We start from the raw sequence: 21,698 nt of genomic DNA, 5'->3' as shown, positions 1-21,698 counted from the left end.
CACAGCTTTAATAGAAAGTATTGCCTATCCAATATCCAAATAGTTCCTGGGTCTATAAAAAACCAAGAAATAGTGCTGCAACTCCCAAGATTCCTTTATTTTGGGAAACTTGATCTGACTCTTGCATATTATTATTATTTTATTATTATCATTTATTAAATTTGTATGCCGCTCCTCTCCATAGACTCGGGGCTTTACTTTGTACTCAAGGATAAAGATCTATACTTTTCAGGTTTTAGATTGTTTCCAAATGAATAAAATAAAGCTAAAATAAACTTCAGTCACAAAGAAGCAGTCGCATACAGGAATATGTTGGTATTTGCTATTATGAACACCCCATCCAAAATTAGAAGTACAGAAAACACTGAAGGCTTTTAATGCTTCAGCTTAGAAACAAAGCCAGAGATATGAAAAATGGTATAGAATATAAATATACAATTATACCTACAAATTGGAACCAATTATAACAGCATAAATAAAACTAATTACTAATCACCTATCCAAAGTAGCATTATCTCCCTTCAGTTTTATATAAATGGCCAAAATACTGTCTAGGCTTCCATTTTTAAAATCCATGTCTCAGTTTCATTGAGGTAGTATCTGTAAAACAATGAGTATCACGGCTAAATTGATCCAAGAAAACAATCAACTCCATTCCAAATGATTACAAGCTCAATGACAAAATGCACACTTTACAAAACAGGTGTCAAAATCAATCATTGTCATCTAGGAGACAAAAATATGGAAGGATTTCCATGGTTGGAAGGATATGACTTCCAAAATAATAAAGAGATGGAAGGAGAATTGATTTAAGGGGGAAAGCGTGTTAAAAGAAAACCAGTGAAAGAGATAAGAATATGGGGTCAGCATGTAAAAGTAAAAGAGATAAAATCATTGGAGTCAATATAGGAAATCAAACAAAGAAAAGAAAATTCTGTATCAGTATTCTGTCAATGTTTCAGTGAAAGTGGAATAGGAAATGTGGAGCAATCTATGAATTTCAGACAAAAATTAAAATGAAAATTCCAACTTATCCCTCAAGTTAAATTTAATTTCCAACAATTCCATGGACATGTGGTTTTCTTCCAGGATAAGCCTATCACATTCTAAATCAAGAATGTATGCTAGTAAAGGCCCTCGACGCTTTATCTAAATCCTATCCTACTTATCTTTTCAAAATTAGCAGGTCTGTTTCATCAAAAAATACTTTAGCTTGGATCAAGATAATGCTTTTGATCCCATGTTAATATTAATTAGTAGACCTAGACAAAGTAGAACCACTGTACAGTGTTCCTTGAACTTCAGCCATGCTAACTCGGTAGACTTTACTTCAGCCAGCACTTTCTCAAACATGCCACCGAAAATGTTTTCAACCTACATACACATATGTGCCGAACATTGTTACAGAACCTCAAAATGACTGGTTCATAATGCAGTGCATGCAATGAATACTGGGTACCATTTAACAGGGGCAGCCTCAGAGTGGTATTTCAGTCAAGGTTTTGATAAAACCACGTATTCACAAGGCGTCACATATTTTAGCAATTAACTTGCTGAATGGCAGGATATTTGTGCTATGAATCAGTAAATGTTTTATTTCCCTCTAAATTTATTAACCATATCTCTTACTTGGTTGGAAGTACCCTAACCCACAATGTTAAAGATACAAAGTACTGCCAAGCCTAATTTATTAATTACTTTGGGAAATTGTCTATTGATTGCCTTTCAACTATCCAGATCTTTCCAATTGACAAGTGATATAGGATCTAGGGCTTGGGTTTCCTTTAATCCTTAACAAAATCAGTTTTAAAGATATGTTCAAGGACATTAAAGAAATGTTTTTGGGAGAATAAGTGACAAAAGGGTGATTACAATGTTGATTGCGGAAAGTTATAAAAGAATCAGGGATCCAGATGGATTTGCTTTTACGTTATAAATAACATATTCCATAGTAGTTAAATTTGCTGAGTTAGGTCTTAATATCAGCTTAAAATACTTTAAGTATTGAGTAACTTTACTGTTATTGAATTCACATCTGTTGAACTCTTCCCATCTTCTACTATTCATATGTACACGGTCAGACAAGTGTACGTATGTAAATGGTGTTGTTGCCCTGTATACTGAGGCCAACTTCTTATATCTATATGTTGATATACTTAAGTAGAGTATTTTTTTTACTATTAATTGCAGATCTTCTAAACAGATCTCCTATTCTTGCATCAATCTTCCCACTATGGATTTTATCAAGGACTGCAGATGAATTCATAATTTATAAAAAAAAAAATTCCTTTTGTGTAAATCCAAATAATTGGGACTCAAGACTATTGATTCTAATATTTTTTTAAAGATTATAATCTTAAAAGAAATATTAGAATCAATAGTAAGTTGTCAGTCCTGAAACAAGATAAGGAAAGAAGTTCAGCTGCAGAAAATTAGATGTTCAGAACATCAGAAAGCATACCTCAACACTGAAGGAAATTTACCATTGCAATCCAAGAAAATAAAATTCATTAACAGTCTTCCCATGTTTAAGACTACAGACCCAAGAGTACAAATTAAAGAGAAACATACTAATTGCAAACACAATTGTTGACTGCTTGCATTATATACTACTATCTCTTAGGAAATGCAATAGCTAAATTTAATGAGTTAGCCTTCTATTAACATAGATGCATTTCTCTTCCTTAGTTTATATTTATATCTGAATTTTGATTCCTCCTAAAACTCTCATGCACTCTCATCTCACCAATTATAATTTTTGGGCACTACAGTTATAGGATAATTTTTCAGACATTTAAAAAAAAAAAACATTTGATGCCTTTTTCTCTCCCTCAAAACTGATGGTAGTATTTATGAAACTGGAAGCTTTAAAAAAGACTAATGGATGAATATAAATTGTGTTAAAAAAAACATTCACAGAATTTATCATTGTTTGATGAGATTACATTGTCCCATAGAATTACCTACATATATTCAAATATAGAATTCAGGAGAGGGAAGTAAGAGGGTGATTCATAAATCACCAAAAAGTCCTTTGTCCTTTTTTTTACAATAACAATGTCTATCTTTAATTCACAAGAAGTTATATATAAATAGTGGATCAATGTTCTTCTAATTAATAATTCAGAGATAAATCACTGTGAACATTATTTTTCTGTATCAGTTTTAATGGCACAAACTAGACCAATAAATGCCCTGAGACATCTCCAAACAGATGCTAAGTACAGATGTATGTTACTTTTCCAACAGAATGCTGTCTTGAGAACAGCTGAAGGACAGATGACACTGTTTCTGCTGACTACCGAAAGATGGATGGAAAGATTGTTGCAGAGTCCGACAAAACAAAAATGCAAATGCAAGCTATTGCAGTCAGTTCTAATACTGTACTCTGTACCCAATCTTTTTTAAGTTTATGCAAAACAGTTTATAGAGGCCATTCAAGCAGATCCTCCCAATACAGCATTCCTGCCAAAAGGAATATTTTAATATATCATACATAGAATCCAGAATCATTTAACAGGAAATTAAAATACTGTATATACATTTCAAGTACTGGTTTATAACTACAGTAAAGCTGCTTTGGGAAAAGTTATTTGATAAAAATGGTTTCTGCTGGAAACCCCTACTTATCAAGAAGCAGATACAATAGGAAAATAGAAACAGATGATATATTTCCAATATTTGCATGCCACTTCTTCTCAAAGACTCTTATCACAAACATCAGACAAGACAGTTATCATAAACATCATAAAAAACCCCTTCAAAAATATAAACTCGCCAGGAAAAATCTCACATTTTAATGTAGTCTGATAATGACAACAATAACGATAATGATAATGGATGATAATGAATGGAAACTGATCAAGGAGAAATTCAAAATAGAAATAAGGAGAGGTTCTCTGACAATGAAAATAATCAACCCATTCAACAGCTTGCCTTCAAAAGTTGTGAGAGCTTCATCACTGGAAGCTTTTAAGAAGAGACTGGACTGCCATCTGTCAGAAATGGTGTAAGAACATAAGAAGAGCCATGCTGAATCAGGCCACAGCCCATCGAGTCCAGCATTCTGTGTCACACAGTGGCCCACCAATTGTCCATGAGGATCTTGAGCAGAAAGAGAAGGCAAGACCCTCCCTTTCCCTTGACCCCAAACAAGTGGTAGTCAAGGGAAGCACAGTGATAGCGAACCTATGGCACGGGTGCCACAGGTGGCACACGGAGTCATATCTGCTGGCAAGCGAGCTGTTGCCCTAGCTCAGTTTTTTGGCTTCCAGAGAGTCTCCAGGGGAATGGGGGAGGATGTTGGGAGCCTGGGGAGGGCAAAACATGAGCCTATTGAGCCCACCAGAGGTTGGCAAACAGGCCTCCAGAGGATGAGAGAAGCTGTTTTCGCCATCCCCAGGCATTGAATTATGGGTGTGGCCACTTGAGCATGCATGATAGCGCACATCCACTCTTTCAGCACCTGAGGGAAAAAAGGTTCACCATCACTGGTGTAGGTTCCCCAGCTTGGGCGGAATGGGGGTTGTAGATGATCTACAAGATCCCTTCCAACCATAGTTCCCTCTAAGCTGAGCAGTGAGCAATCTCTCACTTAAAACAACTCAGAATTTTCCAAACCTGCCCAGAAGCCGAGAGGGAAGGAGAGAGAGAGGAAGAGAGGAAGAGAGAGAAACAGATAGAAAAAAGAGAGGAAGAAAAAGAGAAAGAAAAAGAATGGGAGTAAGGAAGAGAGAAAGAAAATCAAAATCTAGTTTGAAACTAGCTCAACTATTTAAGTGGCATTTTGATATTGATAGAGTTGCCCTATTATGAGCTCACTGTTATAGACACACAGTACAGTATTTTATTTTGAAATTCTCTGAGGCAAAACAGGGTGGGTTTTTTATTTATTTGTTTGTTTGTTTGTTTATTATTTCTGTGTCGCCCAGTCCCAAAGGGACTGCCGCTCAGACACTATACTTTTCCGGGGGCCCCCCCAAAAAAAAAATTAGAGGGAACACTGCTTCCAACTATGTTATTTTGTTCTGTTGTCATGCATTTGCCAGTGCATTTCAACATTCAACTAATGCCATTCTCCTGGACTAAGGGAGGGAGTTAAATCTTTATCTTCAGCTTTATCTTCAAGTGACCAGTCTACAGAAATTTTATTTCATTGAACATGTATACCTATTGCTACTGGATCTGGATACACAATACTGCTGGGATACTGTTGGTATAGAAACATTCATTCAAACATGTTAGGAAAGATTGCACAACAATCTTTCCTCCTGAGCTAGCTGGAATGATATTATTTGTTTATTTGGGTGTTGGCTGCTGAAGAAAATGTTTTCTGGTCCTTTTCTTCTTAGGTTTTCTTTAATTGTCTTTAATTTATTTTAATTTTGAATGGTGTGTAAATATGTTTATCTCAATGTGTTTATTGATAGAGCAAGCTTCATGCAAGGACCATCTTAACCATAATTTCAACTGGGAAAGTGAAAACATCCTAAACCAAGCTAAATCACCAAATACACTAGGGAAATCCTGGAATCTTGACATTCAAACAAAGTCATCAACAGACACATTGAGATACATTGTCACATAATTAAGGAGGACAGTGATAAATGAAACAGTAAATTGAAACAGTGAAACAAATTTAAAAGATCGTTTTAATGATGTAACTCTTCAAGTATGTGCAGAACTGGATTAACATGGGCCATGCATAGGCCACTTCAAAACTGTTTCAAAGTGCAATGGCTTCTCAAGGAGGCCTTAAAAATCTGCCTCTGATGGATTAGATTAAATGAGTTGCTTTTAATAGTTGCTGTTATTGTTATTATAAATGTCTCCTTTGGGCAAGTGAGCACTGTAAATAATAAATAAATAATCTAGAAATATAAACTGAGGAATATTGTATCTTTCTATTTTTCTTCCCTCACTTCTTTCCCTTTGCAGCTACTACATGTTAGCTTTGCAGCTAATACCTGCCTTTTTGCAAGCTGCTGCACAAGATGAAAAAAGTGGTGCTATTTTAAGGGTAGCATTAACTTTAATTGATAGATTCCATTAATCTAATAGCAGCACTTCTTTTTCAGGCTCACTTAGAAACTGGGAAGGAAGTTTGGCAGTTTCAATGAATAGCACAGATGTGCATGTTCTGGATCACTTCTTCCATAATAAATAATTTTCAAAGCATGCACATCCCTGCAGTACATTACACTGTGACTTAGTTAAGGAGTCCACTGAAATTGAACAGCCATTAAATTTAAAGAGATAATAATAATGGAACAATCTTATCAGTGGTTATGCCCACCACCCCAACCTTAGCCACAGAAAAATCATTAATAAAAACAAAAAGCTTTTGGGATTCTTCAATCTCCTTAAGGATGAAATATCAAAAACAAATCCTTCATTTTCATCACGAATCTACTTATGTCCCCCTGAACTGAAGAGTTTTATAATTCAAATCTGACCTCAAACATACCATGTACACATTCTAAAAAATAAAATACATAACTAAAAGTAATTCATTGAAACAATTAATTTTTATGTCTAACTTCAAAAGACAAATGCTTCAAAACTATTCAAATAGAAAATAAGTAATAGCAAGCATCAGATAGGCAACTGATAGTCAATACAGATCTTCCATGTCAAGCATGTAGTGATCTTCATATCTACTCATTTTTTAAAAATAAAATTGATAAATCAGTAACATTAAGCACATTGAACATATTGTAGTAAATTCTCCAGTGTAATATAACATTTGGGTTGCACTGCACAGTTTTACTGTACTAAAAGTTCATTTCTTCTTTAAATCTAATCCTCATTTATTAATCCTGGATAAACATTCCACACACATCATTTTCAACCATTTTATGCCTCCTTTCATTCAAGTGGCAAAATCAAACAAGAATCTCAGCTTAATCACCTTTTAATCAGATAATCAGAACTGCAGAACAAATTGCTGCCAACCTGCCTTCCATTGAGGACCTGTATATTGCACGAGTCAAAAAAAGGGCAGGGAAAATATTTACTCACCCCTCACATCCTGGACATAAACTGTTTCAACTCCTACTGCCCTCAAAACGTCACTACAGAGCACTGCACACCAAGACAACTAGACACAGGAACAGTTTTTTTCCAAACACCATCACTCTACTAAACAAATAATTCCCTCAACACTGTCAGACTTTACTAAATCTGCACTACTATTCTACTAGTTTTTCTCATCATTCCTATCATCCTTTTCCTCCCACTTAGGACTGTATGACTGTAACTTGTTGCTTGTATCCTAAGATTTTTATTAATATTGATTGTTTCCTCACTTCTTATTTGACCCCTATGACAATCGTTAAGTGTTGTACCACATAATTCTTGACAAATGTATCCTTTTCTTTTATGTACGCTGAGACAAAATCCTTGTGTGTCCTATCACACTTGGCCAATAAAAAATTCTATTCTATTCCATTTTCTCATTATAGCTAAACTGGAGACTATTATCAACAGCTTTTAGAAAGACAAGTATATAATGGACATAATTGATTTAGTTACAGTATCTTGCACATATTCAAAGGAAAATCTATAATTAACACAAGTTCCCTGTTTTGTTCTCTTGCAGATGCAAAAGGATAAGCCAAGGGACCAGAGGGATATTTCCAGAACATGCATATCATTCGTGCATGTACTGTTTTATTAGGTTAAAATTAATAGTACTCTGATAATTCATCCAATTTCGTAAATCTGTTTATCTCAGTTATTTCATTGCTTCTCATCCTTTTGGCTAAAATTACATGTGGATGTTTTCAAGGAGTTTAACTATTATATCCATTGTCCATGATAAAACTATAGACTTCCAAAATCACTCCAAGACAAAATTGGTTGGGCATATTCTACCTATTGATGTATATCAGTGTTTCTCAACCTTGCTGACTGGAAATTCTGGGAGTTGAACTCTAACAAATCATAAAGTTGCCAAGATTGAGAAACACTAATGTGTGTGTGTGTTTGTTTGTTTGTTTGTTTGTTTGCTTGCTTGCTTGCTTGCTTGCTTGCTTGCTTGCTTGCTTGCTTGCTTGCTTGCTTGCTTGCTTGCTTGCTTGCTTGCTTGCTTGCTTGCTTGCTTGATTTTTTAAAATTCCGCCCTTCTCCTCAGACTACATGTTAGCAATAGCACTTTTTTAACAGAGTCATTTTACCCACCTCGGAAGGATGGAAGGTTGAGTAAACCTTGAGCCGATGATGAGATTTGAACTGCTGAGCTGCAGATCTAGCAGTCAGCTTTAGTGGCCTGCAGTACTGCACTCTACCCACTGCGCCTCCATGGCTCGTTGTAATATAGCTGCTTATCTCATGATAATGATTGGGTGTGGCATACAAGGATCAAAATCAACACAGATGAACAGCAGTCAAATAACTAGTGTTTGAATTCACAGAAATCATTCCAATTGCAGGAAAGAACAATACAAATTAATCAAGCTGGAAAGCTTGCTCAGCTTCCCAGCCCAAACTCCCAGAGGAGCAGCCAAATATTTAAGGACCTGTAAAAGGATAAAAGGATCAGGGTCCTTTGAATCTCCATATGCATGTTTTAATCTGTAAACAATATTACTCAGAAGCTGCACTCTAATCAGCATTATTATGGATATTTGCCAAATTAAATACCAAGACATCTAAACAAAACCTCTAAATCCAATTAAATTTCTATCACATTTTCAAATATGTCTGAAGTTTTCTGAAGTTCTAAAAGTAATTGATAGAATATTGCATTTGCAACATACAGTACCTAATATCAAGCTAAGTATATAGTTGGGTCCAAAACCCCTGGTCCATGGACTGGCACCCTGGTCCATGGACTGGCCAGAAACCAAGCCATGCAAACAAACAACACTCCAACCGCACACCCTCCGATCTGTGGAAAAACCTCTTTCCACGGAACTAATACCTGATGCTGAAAAGGTTGGGGGACACTGGTATATAGATTGTTTAAATTAATTTAAATATAACATTCAACCAGGGGTGAAATACAGCAGGTTCTGCAGAACCAGTAGCAGAAATTTTGAGTAGTTTGGAGAACCAGCAAACACCCCTTCCGGCTGGCTCCAGAGTGGGGTGGGAATGGAGATTTTGCAATATTTTCTCCCAGGAATGGGGAAGGAATGACAATGTTGTGGTATCCTTCCCATGGAGTGGGGTAGGAATGGAGATTTTGCAGTATTCTTCCCCGCCATGCCCACCAAGCCACATCCAACAAGCCACACCATGCCCATCAAGCCATGCCTACAGAAACGGAGGTAAAAAAAAATTGGATTTCATCACTGCATTAAATTGCACAGCAGTGATATATAAGAAGCAATGCCTTTTCCTATATTTTTCCACCTGGTAAAGAAATGATAAAAAATAGATATATTAAGAGGTAATATTGACACTAAAGTCAACTAATCAGAGAAGACTTGGTACTCTTTCTAAATGAGGGAAACCCCCCCCCCCCAAAAAAAAACACACCCTTGCTTCCCAATGCTTCTTTTCATAGTGATGCAAAATAAATAAATAAAAGCACTTGGGCAAGCAACATTCTGTCCAATTATTTCATTATGTTCCAACCATTTAAGAGAATTATGGTTGCCTTCAGAGAATGAGAATCATTATTTTTCAGATTCCAAACTGAAGTAGGCCTGGCATACAGAGGTGCAATACATGGAGTTGTTATACATATTGATTTCCAGGATTTGTGCTCTTTAATTAGAGACTTTACTCAGAGACTCAAGATAGTAAAAAAAAGTTTCATCTATAAGCAAAACTTTCTTTAAAATTACAAGTAAATTTAAAATCCCTTCTGAATATTCAAATTTCTTAGAGTGTTTCTATCTCGTGTCAGGTTGCAAATACAGAACAAGAATGCTGTTTTGTGTCACTTGTCCTGCTTGTTATCCCCAACTGCTAGGAATCCCAAAACTCCTGTAATGCCATTTCATCTACAGATAGTGCTGAACTTTACAATTATTCATTTAATGACCATTCAAAGTTATAGTGGCACTGAAAACAAGTTACTTGTGACCAATTTTCACACCTATGGCCCTTGGAGAATCCACCTGGTCATGTGATCAAACTTCGGGTAGTTGACAACCAGCATGTTTTTATCATGGATCGCAAGGTTTTGTGGTTATCATTTACAACCTTCTTAAAGAACTTCTGATGAGCAAAGTTAATGGGGGAAACCAGATTCGCTTAAGGACCACATGATTGACTTAACAACTTCAATGATTTGCTTACCAAGCATGGCAAAAAAAAAAGATCATAAAATGTAGCAGGACTTGCTTAGCAATTAGAAAAGTTGGGTTGGATCAACTGTGTTCCATAAGTCAAGGTTCTACTCACAGTCCCACTGGTTATTTTGATTCACAGAATGATGATGATGAATGAACACAGTCTTCTTAGAAACAGCAACCCAATTATGACCCCCCTCCTAAGAAATGATCAGAAAACCCATATGGGATAATAGTTAAGGCTCTGGACTAGATACTAGGAGATTGTGAGTTCTAGTTCTCCATTAGGCATAAAAAAGTAAATAGGTGGCTTTGGGTCAATCACTTTCTTTCAGCCTAGATCATTTCACAGGACTCTTGTTTTGGAAAAACAGGAGGTGGAAGCCGGGGTGACACTGTGGTTAGAGTGCAGCACTGCAGGGTACTTCAGTTAACTGCTAGCTGTAGTTCAGCAGTTCAAATCTCACCACCGGCTCAAGGTTGACTCAGCCTTCCATCTTTCATAGTGCCTTCCAAAAGCACTATGAAGCGGTATATAAGTCTAAATGCTATTGCTATTGCTATTACAGTAGAGTCTCAATTATCTGACATAAACGTGTGGGCTGATAGTCGGATAGCCAAAAATGTCGGATAATCCAAACTCTACTGTATGTGGCCTTGACCCGACTCAAAATCAAGGCAGGAGAAAAATAAATAAAAATAAATAGGCCCCGGCTCCTGCAAACTACTAAAAGCCAATGGGTATTCTGTCCGCCCTTCGCACGCTCTTTCCTCCCCCCCCCACTTATCCAAGACGCCGCTGCTGCCAGTGCAAACATTTCCTGCCAGCAGGCCCCCGCTGCCCTCCACTTGACTCCCCTCAGCTCGCTCGCACACCCACCCGCCTGCCTGGGCACCTGTGTCTCTCCCGCCCTGGCTCCTCTCAGCATAACCATCCTGTAACCAAGATAAGATGAAATGAACACATTGGTCCAAGTTTTCCTCTCCTCTCCCCCCCCCCCCGCTTCGTTCCCAAAGCTTCTCCTCTCCTTACAAGCTGGATTTTTTTTCAGAAAGAGGGTCATATTTCAGCAAGATTTCTAGGAAAACTATCCGGGTAATGGGGGGGTGGGAGAGGAAGGGGGGATTTTTTCCAAACAGAAGACAGCCCAGAGATTTGCTTGTTGATTTTTTGTATGTCATGGCAAGTCTAATATGCCCCCCTAAAGAAGGAAATAAAATTCTTGCCCGATTCTGTTTAGCTAAAGAGGAAAATTGCATTTCTTCCCCATTGCGGCTGCCATGTTGGGGGTGTGTGTGTCTGGAGGTGTAGAAATGCCTACAGCCATGTCCCCAAACAGCTGCGAGGTTGGATGATCCTGAATGTCAGATATCCAAAGGATGGATAACCAAGACTCTACTATATGTATGCCACCTTGTGATCTACAAAATAGAGGTGATAATAATGTATCCTGCCAGGGAAATCTAATAACAACAATAATAATAATGTATCCTGCCAGATTGAAAACTATCGCAGGAACAGATCCTTTTAGAATACATTTGCTTTTAATTTTTTTTATTTTAAATGAATTTGCCCTAATTTTTGTATTTACTGAATATAAGCAGTGATGGTTTTATTTATATAGTTTCATTTAACTTCTGTTCTACTATTTTCTGGCAAACTGTTCTGAAATTTAGTTGAAAACAAATTTGAAAATTAAACTAATTAAACAAGTAAAATAACATTAGGCTATCCGAATTGATAAACACCCATTTATGGCAATTTTCATAATGTGTTTTTGTTTGATTAATAGATAAATGTTACCCATTTATGAACCTCCATATTTTGCACTCATATATTCTCATATAGCAATGCATTCTAACACAGAGAGCAGAAGCAACTGTTAACAATTAAGAACAATTATTGTTTGGCATGCAATGACATGAGTATTAGTACCATTCCGTCTTAATAAGTAGCTTCTACAAATTATTTCCTTACATTTGCAAACAGGTATGTTATTACAGCATTCCAATATTAATTTTGAAATGTGTACCTTTCATTATTAGATTCTTTGTGAGCAAAACTGAAAGAAAAAAAGGGAAAAAACCAAGAGACATTGTTGCTTTAAATTATGCACATATGAAACCAATTAAGGGGCACTGTTATGGGTTTAGCTTCCCTAGCTACAGATGTACTGTTACTTATGCAGTCCTTTATTCTATTATTTATTTATTTGTTTGTTCATTTGTTCGTTTGTCTAAAACGTGTACAAGATAATAGGTATGGTCTAAACATAAACAAAAGCAAGTAGGTATAGGTAAATTTGCACTATAGAACAGTAGGAGAGGGACGGTAGGCACAGTGGTACACTTATGCATGCCTTAATAACACACCCTAACCAATCTGATGAGTAGCTAGATTTCAGTTCACTGGAACTGAATGAAATTTCAACAGGCCATGAATGAAAAACAGACATTACAAAAACATTCTCCTTGTGGTATATTCTGCAAGGACAAAAACGGTGTTACTGAAGATATAGTGAGCATATTGAGAGCTGCCAATTTTAAGATATCCAAGCTATGTTTATTCACATTGCTTCTACTTAGCTGCTGGTAGAGAAGTTCTTTAAAAAAAAAAAAGACTGCTTCTTTTATTTTCATCAGTAAACAAAGAAAAGAAAACCAAGGATTCCAGCATTAATAGAAAAGGAAAAGGAAAAAAGGAATAAAGTTGTCCAAGATGATGAAGAATTGAGAGTTAGCATAGAAGGTATCTCAGGGGACAACCAGAGTCTGACTTCTTTAACTTTTAGGGTCACAAATGTTTTTTGACAAAACATTGTGGTTAAAAACTTGTGCTACAACGTAGAGAACTGTTATGTCTAATCTCAGCTGAGTCAGACGACAAGAGACTAGGCCAGGGGTAGGCAAAGTTGGCTTTTGTATGACTTGTGGACTTCAACTCCCAGAATTCCTGAGCCAATCATACTATCCCATGAATTCTGGGAGTTGAAGTCTACATGTCATACAAGAGCCAACTTTGCCTACCCCTGAACTAGGCTAAACAAGAAATATGCAAACCAAAGATATAAAGTACAGTACTACAACTTCAGTGCAACATCTTCAAAAGATGTTCTTGTAATATTAAGAACAGTCTTTCTCCTGCATCAGATAATACATCTTTGAAAGTGACATCTGTTTTCCTTCAGTGGGGAGAGACTGCCTCAGATAGTCTCTGTTGAGTTTTGTTTGTGATAATCACTCACAAAGATGCTCTGCTTTGGATTAAGAATGTTCTCTTTCCAGGCTTCAGATAAACACCTACTAATTACATTAGCTTTCATGAATATCAATATCAATACACACGTGGGTGAGAAATGTATTTAATATTTTTTTATTTTTTAAAAAATCAATACTCCTGCAGACTGGTTATCATAAGCAAAATGTAAGAGACCTGGCTTAAAAATAAATAAATATGGGAGAAAGCCAAGCTAATAGCTTTGCTTATCCAATAATCCTTCTTTAAAATGCAACCACATATTCTGAAAATTATCCAGTAAAGAATGTGCAGTAATGTTATGAAAGAAAATAATTATTCCTCCATTCATCAATCATTTTACTAGTTAATTCTATTTGTAACTTAGAAACATAAATACATACTTCGGCCTGCTAACAAAAATAACGATCACAATTGAAATAGAACAAATGTGAGTTGCCCCCACCCCACCCCAAAAATAAAAACATTTGCACATTACAGTTGATATACATTTTTCTCTGCCCTGTGCTACCTTACTCACACTTGGACCTAAATCCTGCGCAAACATGTCTTGGCCACATTTTTTTAACCTTCAGGCTAAACTCAACTCATGAATGAAAATGATTTAAATAATCTTTAGCTGCAATGAGATTCCCTGCTTATTCCAACCCTGTCCAAGGGCAGCCTTGCAGCATATAAAATTTGAAACCTAGGAAGGGAATCAGGTGATTAACACCGATTGCCAGCAGAGATTAACTATGGATCACTCAAGAGGCTAGTAAATTTAATACTAGTTTGTTTTCTCCAAGTTCAAGAATGGCAAAGATAGCACTATAATTTGGCAGTGGGGAAAAACCCTACTAAATATCTTTTTCAAGATTTGTAATGACATGAAAGTTTGGAATTGATACACATATCTCACTATGCCAGAATTTGATTAACCAGGATCTGTTGAATGATTTGTTATTTTCTGGTTTCCTTTAATATGTTCAGTCAAAACTATGGATTATGAATAATAATAACTGGGCCATAAAGGTAAAGATAAGATTTCCCCTACCCAATTATTTCTAATTCACCCTGGGGGTGGCACAGAGTGATGCCAGGGGGGCATGTGTGGGCCCCAGGGAACATGCATGGTCCCTCTTAATTAATTCCCCTGGTTGGAGAGTGTTTTCCCAGTTGCAAGCTGCTCCAAGCCCAGAAGAGGTGGTGGCCAGGCAGGGCGAGGAGGCTGTGTGGGTTCTTATTGTTCTTGGCATGGCAAACCTGCTGATGGACAAGGAAGAACATCCTCTGCAGCTGGGTGAAAGCTTCAAATGACACCCTAAAGCCTCCTTCCACATTCACTACAAGTACCCAGCAGAGGTAGCGCTTATGGGCCAGGCCAGTGACCCCAAAACATTGGCTTAATTAAGCTGGCCTGGCCCCATGTCAAAAGAGAACCATGGTAGCCTATGCCTGACTAATTGAAAACAGACTCCACTGGTGGAGGTGGGGGTGGGGAGGCATAACAGAAAATGATTAAGAAGCACTACTCACGGGGCGGATTCATCCCCAATCTTAGCAAAATGAGCAAGTGTTGTCCAAAAACATTTCTGTGGTCATGTGGCCAGCATGGCTATACATACAGGAACTTCCCATCAACGTAGTATGTATCAATTTTTATTTACTTGAATTTGCATGCTTTCAAAAGGGTAGGTTGGCAGGAGCTGAGACAAGTAACAGGAATTCACTCATTTATTTGTTTGTTTGTTTGCCACCCATCTCATTCAGAAAAGTGGCTCTGGGTGGCTTACAAGTAAATTGTTTCCATTTTTCTAGTAATCAAGATGTCTTATGTTGCATGGATTATCCATGTCGTGCCTCAGAGAATCCCCCGTGTTAAAAGAACTACAGATGGGACTGATTCATGCCATCTACAGTCAATCTAAGTAAGACATCAGATTGTAAATAATAGTGTACCTATTAAACTGGGTAGAGTAAAATATGATCCAGAATCAACCAGCTTCCAGTATTCCTGAAGAAATCTTATTGCTAGTTGTGCAAAATTTGTTCACAGACATTTCATCATCTAACTAGGTAACACAATCACTGCTAATGAGTAGCACTTTCCTTTTTATATATAGCAGCTTGCCCTGCCAATATTAGTGTTTTCCTCTTGATACTGCTTTCTGCTTGTCTGTCTGATGCTAATCCCTACTTAACTGAAGACTGCTGGAAATAATATGTTTTGGTCTTTTTATTTCCCTATTTTTTTATTGTTTCTTTTGAATGGCGAGTAAATCTTTGCTGACTTTATGTGTTTATTGATTACTTATTTAATGGAAGAGAATATATGTAGCTCCTGGTTGAACTTGCAGATCTCTGAGTGCTGAGACATCAATAGGTCTCTTGGTGTTCAGACTTATCTGAAGGGGGAAAATCCTTCTTTGAATTATCATACAGAAATTATAATTTACCCAATGGTCATTGTTGTGAAAATAACAAGTATTACAAGTATTGAGTACCAATTAAGTACCAAATTAAGCATCAGTGGAGGAAAATAGATTTGGTGAAATGTACACTCCAAACACAGGATTTTAGAAGGGTACCTATAAAGTTGTAACTTTAACAAAAGGACATCAAATTAAAGGACCATTTTTAAATAAAGCATGATTATAAGCTTAATTACTTACGCCATTTCCTACTTAGGCCTAAATGTGTATATAGAATCACTACAGCTTTAGACAAGTGTGACTTTCTAATGACTTCTTTGGTTTTTAACTAATTGTTTGATCAGTATAATTTAATTTCAAAGGAGTATTTCTTTAAATATGATTGTACCTTTAGTGTCTAACAGAATTGGGAATTGGTTCAATAATGAGCAGAGTAACAGGGATAATCTATTACTAGACCATCACTAATCAACCTACTTTCACTAAAAATAATTAACATAAAAAACAATTTATTTCTTAAAAATGAAAAGAGAAAGATTGAATGAGAAACCCTCACTATAGAGGTTGAATTGAGTAAAGGAGTCTACAATGGTCACAGAATCAAAAGAGCTATTGCTAATTTGCATTAACATACCATTGTGTTTGCTAGTTGCAGTGTTTGATTCAGCACACTACAGCTTCATATTAGTAATGATCAGCTACTGTTTTGGTTTTACCACTGAAAGAAGAAAGCATGATCAAAGCCATCAGGTAAGGTTTCCATTTTAAAAAAAAATGTAATTAGGAAATATATTTTCTTATTGAACTTTAACTGAATGCTCCTTCAACAGCTACTAGCTGCAACATAAACCATCTACTTGAGTCAGAACCTGAGAGTTATATTGGTTTCTGGAATTTGTCCAGTATAAAACATAATCCTCAATCTCGCCATTACCTTGAAAGAATACTATGAGCTTGGAAAGTTGCCTGCCCTTATTCAAATAAGCAGCATAAAACATTATGATTCTTCCTATTCTGCCTTCAAAGCTTTTACATGAACCTTTTATCTGAAAGTTTACTGGGGGGAAATGACAAGTGTACAACAAAACATGAGAAATGTTTGAACAAATGCATACTAAGTACCATCATGTATCAAAATGCAAGTAAAATAAGTACTACCTATTCATTTAGCAAATATATTAATTAGTGGCATTGCAAGCGCTTAATTGTATGGCACCTGGTAATTCTATAGCCAAAAATAGTTGGCCTCCATATTAAGTAAGCCACAGTAACATCAACTGATGTTGTAAGTTTCACAAAGAAGAACCTTCTCCTTGCTGAAAAAACTTGGCACACTCCATGGACTTTTGCTTTCAAAATAGATAAGATAGTGTTCACAGATTTATAGGCACTTCAGCAACTGAGGTAATAATTATGATAAAAACGACTACTATCGTCATAAAAAGAAAATACAGCCATATGCTTATATAATACAGCAACAGATATATCATTCTCCAGTGTTGGCCTTTAGACAGAGGAAAATAGTTAACACCAAAGCATTCAAGAACAAAACTGTACTCCTCTACCTTGACTGACATCTCTCATATCAAAAATGAAATTTAAATGGATTTGTATTATATAATTCAGTAGATCAGAAATAATTAGTATTAAAGAATGTATGCGAGCTACTAATTGAAAAAAATCATACAAAACTCCATTCTTCAGAACTATGTTTTAAACCTCTCCCTCATTTGTTCTGAATGCAGTTTTGGAAAATAAAGTTCAAGCTGTTACTGCAGCCCATTTTAAATTAAAATCTGATGCTGCTGCCCCACCTCCACACATTATGTTTTAAGGAATTTAGTCACATGTATGCTTTTGTCCATAAAACCGGATGAGTTAGCAAAAGTAACTTGTGTTCATTAATCTTTTCAATGATGTTAGGTTTGTTCTCAGAGAGTGAAATGCTTTAGCTGAACCAGCACCTCATCATCTTTTGTAGAAACACAAAAGCTACCATCATTTTTCTTTCTTTTGATTCTCAAATAAACTTTGTATCTTGCAAACACAGGAAACTTTACGTTAAATTCTGGTTCATTTTTTTAAAAAATTATGCTTGTATTAATATTACAACTCTTACAACTTTCAGTTCCAGGAGCTGAAGTTTCCAAGTAAGTTTAGGAGGTACATTAGGTTGTATCCTTAAATTCATTAGATTACATTACTGAAAACATCATACGCGTACATACGTACACATTTAGAAATGTGTACAACATAACATTTTCTTGGGATTTTTGAAGAATGTAAACAAAGGGATTAAAATAGGGTTTTTTTACTGTACACTTAGGAATTAAGTTTATCTGAGCTTGTTGTGATGTCCTACTATGTTTTATTGCTGTAAACCACCAAAAGTTTTGTGATAGAATGGCATGGTACAAATTTATGTAATAAATTTACATTCTCACCACTGATCAAAAGAGAAAAATGAATCCCAGCAGGAGTTGCAGATCAAATTTTAGGCATTAGTAGGTTACAGAATCTCTGAAGAAATTAGATATAGGATTGCAGCCTAAAAATCAACACCCATTGTTTTAACTTTTGTTGTTGTTTAAAATAATACTTGAATAGTCCAAAATAGACTTTTTTTTAAAATGAGAGGTTTCTGTCTTGAAACCTCTCCCTTCCTCAAATATTTTCCCATGAGCAGTATATGGCTATAGAACACACAATAACAGGTTTCTCAATTAATGCTTTTCAGCTCTATCAGCTGTAACTTTTGCTGGTACCCAAACATTCCCCTGGGGCCGAAAAATCTGCCTGATTTGATACTTGCCGACATTAATTTTGGACTGCAGCCTGCAAACACAGGAATCCACTGATTACTACCTCAGATAACTACCACCCACCCTACCTAATCTAAACGTAAAAAGCAAAACAAAGCAGGGAAAACGCTACCGCGTGATCTATAACCGGGGAAAAAACCCAGATTCAGCTCCCCAATAAACGCCAAACGAAGAAGCCACCGCACCAAAGCTTAACGCTTCCGACGAAGTTGAGGCATGGGACAAAAAAAAGAGCGACTTTTACACCAGATCTTCCGGTCGCAGGCAAGTTTTACTCAAGAGTAAATATTTCTTTGCTCTTGATGGCAGACCCACCCAAATGCAGTCTAAAACCGCTCCTTGCTTGGACGAACGTGGGCGAGCTCTGGTACCGTAAAGGGAACTCGTGGGGTCACACAAAAGAACCGGAGAGCCGGGCAAAATCCGAGCAAAGGCCACCTAAGAGATCTGAGGCGCGCATCTCGCTTCCTCTTCCCGAGCGCGCCTTCCTTCCTCCCCCCAGCCCCCAAGGCCGGAAAGTAAAAAGTACTGCGCCAACTTTCCGCCTGTTTTTTTTTTTTAAACGGAGAGCAAGATGCTGGTTTCAGAAGTGAGAGTGAGGCCACGCCAAGAAGCGGCATCAGAAGCGAGGCAAAAGGAAAGCGCGGGATTCCGCCGAGACCAAAGGGAATCGGGAGCGGGTTACACTCCCCAGAGGCGGGGGGGAGAAACCCTTCAAGTCGTCGCGTCCGCGCGCCGACGGAAAGTTTCGAGCCCTCAACAGCGGCTGCGCCTACACGAAAGCCCCGCGGTGTGTGTGTGGGGGGGGGGGGTAGCGGAGGTATTGTTCCCTCCTTCCTCCTCCTCCTCTTCTTCCGCAGCATCCTTAGAGAAGCCACCCGGCGTTCAACAGGCTTCCCTCGGGCAACGAGCGCACGCGCGCTCTTTGCCGCCACAAAATCAAGCCGAGCCATTCCTTAGTTTCTTGTCAGGCTCTTCCACTCCCGCCCCGCTCCTTCCTTCCTTCCTCGGAGAAGACAAACTAAAGAAAATAAAAGAAAAAAAGAACAAACCCAGCCAGAGTTCCCTCGACGCCCGCTTTCTCCTCCTCCTCCTTCCTCCTCCCCCTCCGCTCCTGCTTCTCCTCCTCCTGCTTCTCCTCCTCCTCCCGCTGTCAGTCGCCGAAAGGAATCCCGAAGCCAACGCCAAGTCATCAAGTTCTCCCTTCGTCCAACTTCAGCGAATTCCAGCCAGGGAATTTTCCCCGGACTCCGCGTGCGCGTTGGAAGAGCGACTATGCGGCGAAAGAGCTAGCCGAGGACCGGCTCCGGAGGGGCCAAAGCCTGCAGCCCCGGCGACAGCCGCCTGCCTTGAGACGACCCAGGCGACTCGCAACAGCGGACACACATACACACACACACATACACGCGCGCCCGCGCGCGCGGCGTGACAGAAAAGCGCCCGCTCGCCGCCGCCGCCTCCTCCTTGGCTTCAGCCTTCTGGGCTCAGCCACTGAGGGAAAGTTTTCTGACGTCACGGCCCTGGGCTGGCCGGCTGGCTTCCCCGCCTCGCTCCCCCCCCCCCACACCCTTCCCTTTCATCTGCTGGAAACTGCAGGGTGGTGTGTGGTTCCCTCAGGCTAAGGCCGGCCGTGGGGCTGGGAGGGGTGGGCTGCTAAACCACCACCCCAGCAAATGTAACGGCTCTTTCCTTCCCCTTCTATTTTACCAGGAGACAGAACTTTGTGTTCCTGGATTCGCCTTTCTGTCCTTTCGGGTGGAGGCAAAGTTTTAAGTGATTAGAGTCCGTCGGCTAAACAACAACCGAACGGAACCCGCCTCCGTTTTGCTTTGTGTTGGTCTTTGTTTTATTATTTGAGAACGGCCCAGATTCGGGTGGAGTTGACTGAATTAAACAAACAAAGAATACAATGTTGGTAAGGCTTCCTTGATTTCAGAGTCCAAGCAGAGATACAGTAGCGCGCAGGACTCATATCTCTTTCCCCAAATCCGGCTTGAGGATGGGTGAATTTAGTACCCTCGCCTGAACTGAATGAAGCGTTGAGAGAAAGGTAGAAGCTTAGGTTGGGTGTTTGTTAATCCTGCCTTTTCTGCAATAAACTGGATGGGGGGTGGGGGGGACTGGATCTTTTATGCTTCAGCTACCCCCCCCCCCCCAACCTATCTTTCGTTTTGGTGTAACTAATTATGAAAAAACTTACCCATTCTCTTTACAAAGTATGTTTCTGTTTTAACTTTTAATTTCCAATAGGAAGGTATTATGATGGCTATGATCATGATTTATCACTTGTGGCTTTAATGTACACTGAGAGCTTATGCACCCAAGACAAATTCCTTGTGTGTCCAATTGCACCTGGCCAATAAAGAATTCTATTCTATAGTTCTGCAGAAAATCCAAGCAACTCACAGCTTGCTTTGCCATTCTGCATAGGTTACCCTACTTTTAAAACTGTATAGATACCTTCAGGTTGAGCTTGTCTCCTGGTGACTGCATTTTGAGATGCTGCAAAATAGAATGAGAGAAACTAATGCCTACTATGGTAAGCCTTATTTATCCTTGGACTAGATCAGACTTGCCCATTGAACTCAGGAATCTGTGCTATGCTGGTTAGGCTGTATGGCATCAGAGATGTGTAGAAAACTAGCCACGGGTACCATAATTCTGCCAGTGTTGTTAAATTTAAAATGTGTCAATCATCTATCAGTTTATTGCGTTCAAGTTACAAGATCCTTTGCTGTGTTTTTCTTACCTCTTTCAGAAAATAAGGAGAAGCAGCATGATTTAGCTGACAGTGAGTCAGTTATAAGCAGAGATGATTAATTCATTAAACTCTCTCTTTGCCTTTTATTCCAAAAAATCAAACACCAAGAAAGAAGACAGTCTGTGTAACAATTTGGATGGGAATGTAACCTGGAATGTTTTCAAAGTTAATAGCTAAAGCCTTTCTGAAATCCTATAGAGA

General features: G+C 38.1%; 1 protein-coding gene across 3 annotated transcripts in view; it reads right to left on the bottom strand.

Moving 5' to 3' along the window:
* GULP1 (GULP PTB domain containing engulfment adaptor 1) overlaps positions 1-20,222 on the bottom strand; it is a 159,834-nt gene extending 139,612 nt beyond the window's left edge. For 2 of the 3 annotated variants that reach the window (XM_070731917.1, XM_070731920.1), the window contains exon 1: positions 19,789-20,222. The gene's annotated coding sequence lies outside the window, so the exon portion shown is untranslated. The remainder of the gene's footprint in view (positions 1-19,788) is intronic. The other variant, XM_070731918.1, reaches the window with a different exon arrangement.
* Between the last annotated feature and the right edge of the window lie 1,476 nt (positions 20,223-21,698).

Source organism: Erythrolamprus reginae, chromosome 1, assembly GCF_031021105.1.
Source record: "Erythrolamprus reginae isolate rEryReg1 chromosome 1, rEryReg1.hap1, whole genome shotgun sequence".
NCBI lineage: Eukaryota > Metazoa > Chordata > Lepidosauria > Squamata > Dipsadidae > Erythrolamprus > Erythrolamprus reginae.
Note: the sequence above shows the minus strand (reverse complement) of the source record. Positions and strands in the feature narration are given on the sequence as shown.